Source organism: Cydia splendana, chromosome 18 (assembly GCF_910591565.1).
Source record: "Cydia splendana chromosome 18, ilCydSple1.2, whole genome shotgun sequence".
Lineage (NCBI taxonomy): Eukaryota > Metazoa > Arthropoda > Insecta > Lepidoptera > Tortricidae > Cydia > Cydia splendana.
This window is the reverse complement of record NC_085977.1, coordinates 13,817,368-13,832,146: the sequence shown is the minus strand read 5'-3', so window position 1 is coordinate 13,832,146 and position 14,779 is coordinate 13,817,368. Positions and strand designations below refer to the sequence as shown.

At 37.6% G+C, this 14,779-nt stretch overlaps 1 protein-coding gene across 1 annotated transcript in view; it reads left to right on the top strand.

Annotated features, from left to right (window-relative positions):
- LOC134799128 (protein doublesex) overlaps positions 1-3,814 on the top strand; it is a 330,707-nt gene extending 326,893 nt beyond the window's left edge. Inside the window, exon 4 of the mRNA XM_063771529.1 lies at positions 2,033-3,814. The gene's annotated coding sequence lies outside the window, so the exon portion shown is untranslated. The remainder of the gene's footprint in view (positions 1-2,032) is intronic.
- The last annotated feature ends 10,965 nt before the right edge of the window (positions 3,815-14,779 follow it).

Genomic DNA, 14,779 nt, shown 5'->3' with positions numbered 1-14,779 from the left:
AGTCCGTCCCCCGCGACTGGTTTGCAACATTGTTGCGGCAGTTAATTGTTTACTTTTTTTATTTTGCGCTCGATCCGGTCCGGTGTGGGGTTGTCGGACATTGGCCTACTGCGCGATACGTAGGGATAGGGATGTTGCGGATGCAGATTTTTTGACATCCGCGGATGCGGATGCGGATGCGGATGCGGATGCGGATGCGGATGCGGATATTTAAAGCCTCACATCCGCGGATGCGGATGCGGATGTCAAGATTTGGTATTTAAAAAATATCAAATATTACATTATTAGCATTTTTTATTTAAAAAAACGAAACGTTTAGTATTTGAGCAAGAATATAGGTGCGTTATAGGTATTTAATAAACAGTAACTTGGCCGACTTTTCGGGATCTAGACGATTTCGTTATATATAATGACGAAATTACCTAGCACTTACGCCGCCGGCGCCGCCGCTAATACGTTCCTGTTACCGACTTGTTCGACATCCGCATCATGCGGATGCTCCGCATCGATGTTATGCGGATGCGGATGCAGATGCGGATGTTGAAAATCATGCGGATGTTCCGCAGATGCGGATGCGAATATTCGCAACATCCCTGATACGGATCATCTGATAGTGGATAGCTGGGTTCATCCTTTATACCCTTTATAGGTCACACTGAGATATTATATGGCAAAAATGACCACCGTATAACATCGTTTAGTATTTTATACTATACAGAAATTTTAGGACTTTAAAGAGGCGATGAGGATACATGTATTTTTTTAAATGTTGAGCGCTAAGGGTGAAGGGTCATTGTCATTATTAAGTACATTGTTTTACTTTTGTGGGTAGGTATAGGTACAATCGAACAAACTAATTTTTGGCTCCCCATAGAACGTTTTCACAGCAGGTATACCTAAGTGTCATATCATATTAATAGTACTTTTTAAATCAAATGTTTCAAAGTGGGTCAGGGATCACGTTTTTTGATTGTAGTAGATTATGGTTTATATTCTGGTTATTTGGTAGAAATTTAACCCTTAATGATTAATTACCCAACGGTCGAGGACAGTAAGACAAACTGCCAAATTCTATATTATATATGTATACAAAATGTATCAGGTTATAAGTATAAATTTTAATAACAAATTATGTATGGTTAATTTATTGATACTTTGTTTTCTAAGCCTCCGCCGGTGGAGGATTTAGTCCCTTTTTCTTTATTTCAGTTTATATTTTATATATAGTTTAGTACTACAAAACACAAATCAAAATATTTAATAATATAATTGGATTTGTTCTCAAATTTGTGTAAGTAAGTTTACAGTTTGGCAAAAAAGAGTAGAAATTAAAAAGTGGCAACACTGTAGTGTCGTCCCGTTTTCTTACATGGATTGGTTTGAAAGGGACGACACTACAGTGTTGCCACTTTTTAATTTCTACTCTATTTTGCCAAGCTGTATGCCCTTCTGTAGCTGTAAGCTGGGGCCCTTCAGATATAGAAAGATAAGGCATGCGTCAATTCACAATGGCATCACTACATTGCAAACTGCTCGGTAAAAAATATGACTGAACTAGGGTGTGTGCGTGCCACTGGACGAACTAAGAGGAACTGGTGACTATTGTTATACCTTATCTCATTGTGATAAGGTATACGATTGGTCTACTAATTACTGATGGTACAGCAACGCTCTTCACTGACCTTAGGTGAACCTTAAGTGTTTGTAATAAGATGCACGGATAGTTAAGTGTGTATGGAACACCGTAACGGTTTTAGGAATCCACGTTCTACGTTTAAATCTTGAACGCAACTTTATCGAAACTTTCCGCGACTTGCACATCCGTAACCGCGTCTGTTTTAAATATTTAGGGCCATTTGCACCATCCCACTAACCCGGGGTTAAACGGTTAAACCGATAACCCAGATTCAAATTGTACTAGTAACCATGGTAACTCCAGGTTTAACCGGTTAACCCGAGTTAGTGAATGGTGCAACTGGTGCAAGTGGCCTTTAGACGATGGAGGTTTTAACCTATTTTTATTTATTTTCAGACGGCGCACGAGCCCACTGAGCCATCTACTTCGGCCAAACCCGAGTAGGCCCGAGGCCGACCCGAGCCTGACCCGAGAGGAGCCGAGCAGACACGAGTGGGCTATTCCGGACTTTACCTAGTTTTATATGTGCTATACGTGTTACAACACGCATATTTGTATATTATCACGGACATTAAGTTGGAGAGTGGTTACCTTATCTTGTTAACCCGGTCCTTAAATTAATTATTCCCAGATATATTAAGAAAACCAGTGAATATTTTGACGGATGTATAATTAACTGTTGCTAAGCATGAGGATTATGGTATTTATTGTGGACATGTTGCAGCGAGAAATTTCATATTATCGGTGATAAAATTAAACCACATTGAGGTTTGGCAGAAAACAACATTGTTTGTAATATTGAATAAACATAAAAAATGGGTGTAACTATAAGAGCATTTTCACATTGTCGGATCCGATATCGGATGTAGGGCCGACATCCGCAATGTCGAGGGTATTTGCAACAACGCGCCTGCTGCAAACATTATGCCTACACCATGAATCTAGTATTAAACTGGATTGGGCATGAGTGGTGGGGGTAACTGACAGAACGGGATAGTCTTACGTGTCTTTCAGTAGGAGTAGCAGAGAAAGCGCTATTATTGTTCGTCCTTGTCACAGTCTCACATATTTTTTGTTCCCCACCGTTAATTTAGTATGGATTATGGTGGGCAACAAATAAATTCGACCAATCATAGTGTCGCATTGCGTATGTTTTGTCCCTCACGGAGGCACGCGTATACCACGTCTATAGGATCCTACCTTCTATTGCTTCTATGGCCTACACATATGCGCACACAAACAAAAAGTATCCGACATCGTCCGACATGTTTGAAATTATCGGAAGTGCCAATCTGATATCGCATGGCCCCAGATAAAAAAGACAGCTTGCTCGAGAGTGCCCCGTGGGCCTGTGTGTGTACTTGTGTTGTGTACGCCTTGTTTTGGCCATAAAGCCGCTAATCATCATCATCATCATCTCAGCCATAAGACGTCCACTGCTGAACATAGGCCTCCCCCTTGGACCTCCATACGTGCCGGTTGGAAGCGACCCGCGTCCAGCGTCTTCCGGCGACCTTAACAAGCCGCTAATGATTCGTTCAAATTGTGTTTTTTGAAAAACAAATTATAGCTAGCATTTGATAAATGTAATGATACCTTTGGGTATGGTGCTTTACGCACACTAGTGTCCCATGCCCTCCCCCTGACGCAACCCCCCCTTTTAGCATGAAATATGTCCCGGTTGACAGTTTTCAGATCATACTACATTCATTGAATGCTGGCTATAATTTGTTTGTCTGTATGGGACATTAGAACACAACTTGACCGAATCATAAGGTGTTTTGTAGCTAAGATTTCTTACATAACATGCATGTTATACATTTTTTACTTCCAACCGATATCCAATACAGGATCGGACAATGTGAAATCGCTCTTAATGGTGCGATAAAGTACGGATCAGATCGCAATTTTACGGCGTGCCGAAGGCAAGATACGTGGTATTGAAATTACATTTTGTTACAAACTGTCTGGACAGTCATTACTGTAATTATTAACAAACGCCCTTTAGAAAAGGTTAATGTTAATAGTTATTGCTTGACAGCCCAGAATTGAGATCAGAGGGCCTTTCGACGTGTTGCCTCCCTGTCACACTTACTTACATACATACAAGTGCAACAGAGAGGCAACACTTCGAACGTGGTTCGCGGTAGGCATTCAGAACAAACAACGTAAATAGGTATGTACAGTCAAGTGTAAAAATATGGGTAGAGACAGTTGTCTACAAAAATATGTCCCATAGTTCTTAATTCGCTGACATATTTAAGAGCCATAGGACATATTTTTGAGATGATTTGTGCACCCCTATTTTTACACTTGACTGTAATTTTAGAAAAATACTTTGAATCAAACGTTAAAAAATATAGAATTAATTTCGCAAAATAAAGTAACTCAATTAAAAAAACCGGCCAAGTGCGAGTCAGACTCGCGTTTGAAGGGTACATTACCCAATTTTTAACAATGTATTTTTTTATGTGGAACGTGAATGAAATGTCTATAATCCGTAGGTGTCGGATTAAAAACTAAGTAATTAAGTCCGACTCACTCTTGACTGCACATTTCTAATAGGTTTCCCGGTCATCTATGTCAGGAAAAAAAATATTTTCTGTATTTTTTTCAAAATTTTAGACCTAGTAGTTTCGGAGATAAAAGGGGGGAAATGGTCGGACAAACAGACGCACGAGTGATCCTATAAGGGTTCCATTTTTTCCTATTTAGGTACGGAACCCTACAAAATCACGGAATTTGCCAATCACAGCGTGGGATTCAGTGTTATCACCGATTGCATGAACTGTTTAATGGTCGTCTTTCCGAGTCGGTGGAAAAGTACGCGAATTGCGAGTAAAGAGAACATTAATACCATTAATTTGCTATTGTATTTTTTTATAGCAACACAATGTCGAGACACCTGTCATACTTGCATTAACTACTTGTAAAAGCACTAATGAATCATAATGGGCCATTGCCGTTTCCAATTCATAAATATAAGATAGGTATTTGTATTTATGTTATAGCAAACGCAAAAGGTACCTTTTGGGCGTCCGCTAGCTGGTGCGTGTTCACGAAGCGGCGAGCGGGTTAACGAATAACCGATTTTCAATACCGAAGTGATCCCATAAGAGTTCCGCGAACAGTTTTGTGCGGAACTCTAACGCTGCGTCTTACGTAAGCGAACAACTCGCGAAAGCGACGCGGCGCGGCGCGGCGGGCCTAAGGCGTTCGCGTTCGCAACGAGATCGCCCACGTAGGACACTTCTATAGGTATCAAAGGATTGATTCACCCCGCGTTCGCGTGTTGTTCGCGCGTAGCTACGTAGTACGCTGCGTTAAAATAGTATGCGCGCCGCTAAAGCGGGCGCGTGCGGCGAATTTTACCTACAATTTCAACCGCGCGCGTGCACCCGCGCCATCTAGCGGACGCTCTTTGACATGAAAACCGACGATTTTCACGAAAGTTAGGAACGGGAGTCTGGTTTTGGGTAATAAGTGTTGAATTTGTGTTATGTTTGTCACATTATTTTAGATCTTAATACCATACCAATCAAGAAAGTGTAAAGAACAACAATCATGAATTCTTTCAAATGTTTAGTTCTTATGAATTTATTGGGAATGTCCAAATATCCCTTTATTGTTTACAAACGAAAAGAAACTTACCTACATAATATGTATTTATTTTGACTATGTATTTCTAACCCCTACTGAATGTAATATTTCATTTAAGATGCATTGTTTTGTCAAAAAATACACGAATTTCAACAAGTTCCACAGGCCTAAGTACACAAAAGGTACATATATCACATACAAACAACCACCCTGAAAATATTATCAGTCTTTTTTGGATAGTAGTGTAAAAATGCATAAAATGTACATATTTCCACCACATTATTAGTTTGTATAAAAGAACAAACTCTAAAAAACCGAACACTCAAAAAAATAATTAGCCAAACTCATTAAGTAATTCAAAAAATATCTGAATTTAATTTTGCTCAATATCCTAAAACCGATTCTGTAATAGTACGCAACTCCCATTTTTGTGTAGGTAAATAGTAACAAAATATTATGTTACTGTTAAGCATACAATTCTTGCTGTGTAAATTTACCAAGATGCACCACAACATAGATCACTAGGGCTGATTTAGACGGCGCGCGATCTCGCATGCGATTTTAGTTACATTGCGGACTGTTGATTACGTCCAATTCAATCGACCACTCAAAACCCGCATTCTCGCATCGTCTAAATCAGCCCTTACTCTAACAAAGAGCCGTTAAGCAATTAATATAGCCATTCCACACCCCTAATGTAACATATAAAGCATAAAATAGGGGTTGGAATGGGCGGGACCCGATACGCTCCTCCCACTTGTAGTCCACTTAAATGTTGTGCCAACAACGATCCAGCTCGATTTTAGAATAGCCATTTATTAAATTTAAACGTGCAATTTTGTTTAGAAACATCCTCGGATTTAGAAATAACATTGGCTATACGGGAAAGAAGTGTGACCTAAAGAGAAGTCTAACTGCAGAAACGCGTCTGAAGAAGAATATAATATTTATTTGAGAAACGGCACAGTTTAATGGCGTTATTCATAAAGGCGCTACAAGCGTTAATAGTCTGTCGATTTGTAGCTGGCCCCGAACTGCTAATCCTTTGTCTTAAATTCCGAAGAAGTCATCGATATTTGGCCCCATACTTTGATAACCATAAATCAGAATCAGTTTTCAGTAAAATATGTAGTAGAATCTGATTTCATCTTTTTATAAGGGCATATATAGTCTGTCGATTTGTAACTGGCCCCGAGCCGCTAATCCTTTATCTATTGTTAAGTAAAACCGCATGTTACCTGCAAAAAAGGGTCTTAATTATTCTAATTGGCACCTGAGTGCGGGCTAGTGCAAAGTGCAACGCCCAAAAAACCAGAGTAGGTGCGCTCTTCAATAACGCGCCTTTGTTACGCATCTCGACACATTTTAAACTTGTTCGACTCGCCAGCACTCAGTAACCGTAGAGAATTACACGACCCTTTTTTTACAGGTAGAGGCACGTGCGGTTTTACTTAACAATAGATAAAGGATTAGCGGCTCGGGGCCAGTTACAAATCGACAGACTATATATGCCCTTATAAAAAGATGAAACCAGATTCTACTACATATTTTACTGAAAACTGGTTCTGATTTATGGTTATCAAAGTATGGGGCCAAATATCGATGACTTCTCGGAATTTTCGCGAAGCGTACGAGTACTTGGGGGGTCAAATCGGTAGCGATTAAGGTCCTCTATCATTACCCAGTTCATAAATCCAGTTCAATTTCATACGTGAAAACGTTCCGAGAACAAACAACTTGTTCAACATTTTAATAAACGTTTGCGTTAGTGCAGGCCGCAAACTTTTTAGAAAAAGAGCTAAATAAACATCGCAAAAATTACTAATAATATACTAAATACCTATGTAGCTCAAGTGTTGTTTTCAGTGGTCTAAGAAGTCTCCACTGTAAATTTTTTGTGTGGCTTAATTGTACCTTCAAAGAGCCACTCGCGAGCCGCGCTTTGCCGACCCCTGCTTGGTGTATCAAAGGCATCAAAGCTAAAGGTTACGTGTTTATCCCTTTTGCACACTTCAATTACCTATCTGTGGTTTTTGACTAAACATACACTACGGTACGGTGAAAGAGCGAAAGCTAGCTCTTTTACCGTACCGTAAATAGGCTTAAGCAAGCCTATTTACAGAATAAACATTTTCATTTTGACGGTCAGATGTAAGAGACAAAGAGCCCCAAGTATAAAAAATAAACTACACAGTACCAATTTGTAGGTATAAAAAAAGTATTTTTAACATGTTCCCGAACGAAAGAAAATACTATCATCGTAAATGCCGCAAATCATTCCATCCACTGTCGAGTGTCGTCCTTTTTGTAGTGTCTTAAGAAACACACTTTTTTGCCTCCCTCTTTCCATTTTGCGTGTATAGATGTTTATTTTTAACCGACTTCCAAAAAAGGAGACTCATTTTTATTGTACAGCATTGAGATCTTTTATTCGCACACTACAAAGTTTTTAAATGTATTTTTTTATTTTTTTTATAGAATTATGGCTGGTAAACATTAAAATTAAAAAACGATAAGCGGTCTGTTTAATATACGGCCCGATTCGAACTTTAGGATACGTCAAATATAACGTCTAGAAACGATATGGATGAGATATGTCAGTGTCAACAGTGACATTTTTGCTTGAAGAAACGTCACATTTGACACTGACATATCTAATCCATATCGTTTCTAGACGTATCTTAAAGGTCGAATTGGGGATAGTTTCGAAATCGTTTCCCTAACTTAGGGGATCCTAAGGAAATTAGAGCCTATTAAGAAAAATGTTATCTGTTTACAGCGAGACAATTATTTTAATTCAAAGTTTGATGTGTATTTGGGCGACCGACGCCTCTTTTATAATTTTATACACATTTCTCCAAACTAAAGTTAGACAGGCTTTAAACCAGTTTAATAATCAGTTTAACTGAATTATTAATGTACATTTTTAGATTGGTGTGGTACAATGCTTAGGTACATGGCGAAACTGTGTAATGTGAATCGTTACTGTGTCCAACGTCATATAAAATATGTAAGTTATATATTTTATGATCTCTGATTGAAAATTATGTGTTTTTTTTAATGTACCTATTACTGTATGTAATTTAAGAAATTTTTGAAAGATATTTTAATAGTTATTATTTTTATAGAAGTAGGTGACTAGTCAAAATTTGGACTATAAACCATGTTTTATATTATGTTGTCAATCAGTTGCGACTGGAACTAGAAGCACAAATCATTTACATAATATTTTTATATTGTTACTATCCACAATTACGAATACAAGAGTTTTCAATAACTTTTACTCCTATATGTATTTGCTGTAGGCCAGAATTACATTTGTTAGTTTACTTACATAAACATAGAATTTATAATATGCTCATGAAAGCTGTACACAGTATATCTAGAATTAAAAGGCGTAAACTGATGAGATGAGTACGTACTTACATGAGTACTTACGTAAAATTTACAAGTGTAGTTTTGGCCTATAACGTTCCCAAAAAACCGGCCAGTGAATGTATGGAGCTACCGTCCAGTATATACTGTTCATTTTACTGAATCGTTAAAAATATGTCTACTTAATTTACCGTATACACGAGAATTGGATAATACCCACAGTATTGTCATAGCGATAGAATTAAGTAAAATTATGGAGGAGTAAATTACTAAAGATTATTATGTACTTCTTTTAATTGCTAAATTCGTAAGTCGGTTCCTTACGGGATAGCGCCTCTTAGTTTTTATAACACAGTTATTAGGCTATACTCGTAATTTACTCCTCTCAATAAGAGCTTACATTCATAAGAATGCCAACCGGAATTGTCGGTCATAATGTAATGGTGTATGTAATGAAGGTCTCGCATTGAACGAAATGAAGATGAAAAACTGGTTTTACACACACATTTAAAAAAACGTATGGAGATGGGGGTTGACCAAGATAAGTCTGCAACGATTTTGTTAGCGCACGCAGTGCAAGTGTTATTTAAACGTCACAATTTCATAGAATTTTGACGTTCAAAATACTGCGTATAGTACTGCGTGTGCTATCAAAATCGTTGCAGACTTATCTTGGCCTAACTCTAAGAGTTATTAATTTAAAATGGCACTGACGGTTTTATGTTACAAGCGTGAAATCGTCTACAGCGCCATGGATGCTATATTTTCATCACTTTGACATCACTCTAATGAGTCGAATGCCTGTTAAGCTGCTGTTAAGTAACTCAAATTGACCCAAGCATCGTTGGGTAATTAACATTGCTTGGTTGCCGCCATAGTAATATGAGAAAAAAATTCATCTCTCCCGACAGTCCAATTGTACCGGTTTTCCCTTGATCTTTTAGAATTCGGCCTATTTCGGCAGTTGAAGTGTGTTTAACATTTATTGTGACATTATGTAATGTTATGTAAATATCGTGTACATAAGTATATGTAGTATTTATAGGTGATATAGTTGGGACTATGTGTTTTATTATTGGTAAGGACTGAAGAGTAGATTTATCCATTTATAGTTTTAGTACCTACTGTAAAACAGAATCCTAATAATTTATAAGATTTTCCGTAGATATAGGTCAGGCAAATAGTTATACAGGGTGGAAAAGTCCTGGGACGGGAATATTTTAAATGCTTAAGATATAAAAAAAGTTTTATTCATTTTAAAAAAGGCATTTAGGGTGATTCTCTATCGTCGAATTTATTTCTTTATTATTCATGGATTTCCACCTTGTATCAAACTATATTTTTTTAGTGTACTGAATGGTTATTTTGACATTTTGACGATTTATATGGTCACTTTTCACAAAAGTATCCGGTAGATGCTTTCCGGTTAATTCCATACAATAAGTATCTGGTTTTTCGCATTATTTACCAAATGTTTTTATGTTATTACTGTCTTATTTTGTTAATCACTTTAACTTATTAGCACAAACTCTTAAAATAATGAATATAGTGTGACAAAACATTTTTTTAGTAGAAAAAGGCGCGACAATTATATTAAAGTTTGTCGCCTTTTCTTACTTGTCAAAATGGTTTGCCACACTAAATTTCTAAAAATCTATAAAAAAAATAAAGAATCTTATTCTTTATTTTTTTGTTGTAGTAATTCTTCGGCACTATCTAAAATAAATTTGTAACAGAAGTATAAATGACGCACACTAGGACACGCCAAAATCCATTAAGCACCCGTGTTATGTAATTTGACAAAAAAAAAAGTTAAAGCGTTTTGACATTGTGTTCGCTCTTTACTTGTAGTGCGTTTGCCGTCTAACCCGGTTATCACACTGGTTAGCGAGCGTGACAGCGCTACTTACATGCACACCGCGGTCCCGCTCGCACACCGGAGCAGCGTGCAGTTCATCTCCAAATGTGAACTATCACTATTCCAAATATATGAAGAATTGTTGACCGTGCACACATTATTGGGTATTTGGGTCTCAATGGGGTTGGCCGGTCGTCGTAGGTAATTTAGCAAAAGGCGCCAGCATAGCTTGCCCTGACAACAATCCCTAGAATTGTTTCAAATTCTTGTTTTTATAATGGAATTTTATGCCATGGATGCCAGCCCTTTAAGCCAAATCTCATTGAACAAAACTTGAGAAAGGGGCAAGCTATGCCACCACACCACAGCCACCTATGACAGTGGCCAACTCCATTTAACCATTTTTTTTTATGTTTTCATTCGAAGACAACTGAGTAGGGAATGCAAATATTGCAAATCGGTAATTTTTTGTATGGAAATATTCGGTTTTTAACCGAAACCGCGGTTATTTCCATACAAAAAATAACCGATTTGCATTCCTTACAACTGAGACATATTGAACTGTAATATTATCTTATTTAAGACATTTAATGACTAATCCGGCCAAATACAGTGGCGTCACAAATATTGTGATATATTTCCTAATATAAAAAAATGTCCTTTGTCCAATTCGTCAGTCCATTAGGGTTTTAAAAACTAATATTACGCTAACATTAATACCTAAAAGCCAAAGTTTCTAATAGCGCTTTCCTTTATGGAGTATTTTGTAAAAAAAATCGTCCGATAGATCGAACGTATTCGTCCTAAAATTACATTTTAATCTTCTTACCTGTAAATTTAACTAGTATAGTAATCGTAGCATGTAATTCAATTTTAAGCGAAAGTCCATCACAGTAGATTATGTAATTTAATTTAAATTATAAGCGTAAGTTAGTTTTAAGTGTTTCGGAGAGGACAGCGACATCTATTTAAGAGAGAACATAACATTTTGTACATTAACTACCTGTATTCCGTAGCTAATCGAGACTTTCTTCTCAATATGTTAAATAGTTCCTCTGTATTACATAAGTATGAGCAAGCGAATACAAGCGGAAGTCTCTTTCTAACATATATAGCTGTTATATACTCTGGCCAGTGAGTCGTGTCTCAAACTATTTTTTAACACCTCGCTAAACTCCGGTGGATACAGGTCGTCTAATCTAACTTTGCACTGACTTTTTAAATCGAACAGCCTCCCTCACTTTGTTATTATAAATGTGATACCTATTTTTATAGAAATTTGACATTATTGATGATATTTCCACACTTTTCATTGCAAATGCCATGCAGCTTTAACTTGGTCCAACTCTAGCACTAGTACAGTCACCAGCAATAATATGTTACACAACAAAAGCAGTAGTACAATAAGTGCGCGTCACATATTTTTGCGGCCTTCGTTGTGTAACATATTATTGCAGGTGACTGTACCTACCCCAAAATGTGCATAGTATAGGCTAGGGCCTACCGCGAATATCGCATAAAATCTACTCACGGGATTTAATTCGTCTTTAATTTATTCCTTAATGTAACCAAAAAAGAAACACAATTATTATCTTTGTTATATTTCGTAACTTTAGTAACACGATGGAATCAATTGCAGTGTGGACGAATTTAATTCTTAACTGTAACTCCTTACACCCAAGGTCCTACCTATAGTCCTTTTTCAGTTCAATTAAATTTAAATCGTATCGATTGGAACAGAGTTGCTTTTGCTTTGTTTCGTTCAAGCTTTTAAACAACGCATAATCAACTCTATTTCCTACACTAAAGATTCAAATTTCTGTGGCCAATTTTGCATTTTTCATTTGTATTGCTGGGCCTTAAGGGGCCCACTGATTAACAGTCCGCCGGACGGTATCGGCCTGTCAGTTAGAACAAAATTTTGAGTTCCGAACAACTGACAGGCCGATACCGTCCGGCGGACTGTTAATCAGTGGGCCCCTTTAGGAGGGTACCTACATTTTTCTTTCATTCATAATTTTGTAATGTAGCCTAGCCGTGATAAAACGAGAGAGAAATAAGCGTGCATAAAATTGTCACGCTTTTATCGTCTGTCAAAGTACAGATGTAAGTCCATAATTGTTTTATATCGTATGTTCGTATTTGTCATGCTACTTCAGTCAATCGCATTACTTTTTGTACCAAGACTGACTGAAATAGCAAGACACGTTCGTACGTTTCCGTGAAAATACGATGGAAAATAATTATACACTACATATGTAGTTGTTTCTTTTTACCACAGACTAAAGACACCGACATTATCACATTATGAGGCGTATGCAATGAACACGAGGTCACCACACATACCTGGGTGCAATTTTGCTTGTAAATTGCTATGATACAAGCACAATATTGAGTCGTATTTTATGAGTACTATAAAAGGCCAGGTACAGTCAGCGTCATATAGTAGGTAGCATCCAAACTACTACTACATGACCTATGTACCTACCTATCAGCGTCATATAGTAGGTAGCATCCAAACTACTACTACATGACCTACCTACCTATCAGCGTCATATACTAGGTAGCATCCAAACTACTACTACATGACCTACCTACCTACTATATGACGCTGACTGTATACTCCTAAAGGTTTTATTTTTGTGAATATTTTGAAGTTACACGAGTACTGGTCGCCATTGTGGGCGCAACTGACATAAGTGTCGCTTAACTTCAAACTCGGGGAAATCCATTCGACCCTCTCAGCAAATATCTACCCTATTACCTTCTCTTAATAGGTACCAAAATCGCATAATCTGACAGATGGATTTAACCGAGTTTGAAGTTAAGCGACTCATAAGCGGTCGCGCTCCCATAATAAAATTTGTACGGGAGCGCTTTTTGTGGTGACCTCGATCGATTGTCTTATGTGCTCCGTCTAGCAGTTGAGGATGGTACTAAGACTACTAAGTGAAACTATTGTATCCGTAGAGCGTGATAGCGATAGGTGTTAGAAAGAGATAGCTAACATTGCTGGCTGGCTAGACTTATAGGTATAGCTGTGCTGCCATCTCTCGACGAGAACATTCATCTACATTTAATCGGTTGACAACAAAAATTCACTACAACGGTAGTAGGTACCCAATGATTGGCACTGTAAAGTCATTGACGCCTACTTTTGTAGAGTTCTGCCTCAAACTAAAGTTAATAGTGCCCGGCGGCGCATGGTCGCATTTTTATCGCTTGTCACCATGTCATGATCTAACAAGTATGTAAGTGCGAAAGTGACTGGCATAGTGACAGGCGATAAAAATGGAACCATGCTGCGCCCGCAGCATGCTAACGGTGAGGTGCCAGCAATATGGTAGTGTTAGTACACTCCTGTGGTGTGGTGTGGTAGTAGTGTCCTGCAAGAGCGGAAGAGCCATCTGTTAGAGTAAGATAGATTAGCAATCTATGTAGCTGTTTCTGTTTTTACTATAGCAGATAGCTGCCTCCTGCTCTTTTCTATTCAGTAACGAATACCTAAATGTGATACCCGTTTTTTCTCAGTGCATCGCGCTCGTACAAGTATTAGTGCATACGCATTTTAATAACAAAACTTCCGTGAGACACAGACATATTAAATATACCTACTAAAAAGGGTCACTCACGTATTTGAAGTCGAAGATTGCTCGACATGTTTCGCTCCATACCGAGCAGCTTCATCGGGAGCACGACGCAGGCTGCGGGTTGCAGCTCTCCGAACGTTTTAATATATTTTATAGTGAACTTTAGTTGTCAATCGGTGATTTTTTTTTCATTGTAACATACACGTTTACTTTTTTTAAATAAATAGCATAGCCAATCTGATATTATTGCTAAGTATGTAGCATAATTAGGGTAAATGTGACCAGCATCGTACCTATCTCAAGTAACCAACAAATCTAGTTGTACGAAGTTTCATTCTGGTAAATTCTGGTATTAGGTACAAAGAATGTGAAAATTATATTTAAAATGTTTTCTCTTATTCAATAAAACGATTTTTTCGTTTATGCCTGTCTTTTACTTCAATCCAGTCACTCCAAACTCGGTAAGGTGTAATCGGGTAATTTCGTATTGTCGGATTAATACAAAAATCAGATGAAAATCAACCCAAAATGTCATCATAACAAGAGTTCCTTTTCGGAATTATCTCACGGTTTTTGACATTTGGAATTACCCGAATACACCGTATCTATTTGATTTTTGTTTTTTTTTGTAAACAAAAAAATATATTTTACAGTTCACTTGAAAATTCATATTTTTCTAACCTAAGTCACAGGAGCTGTGGCTGATGTAATGAAACACAA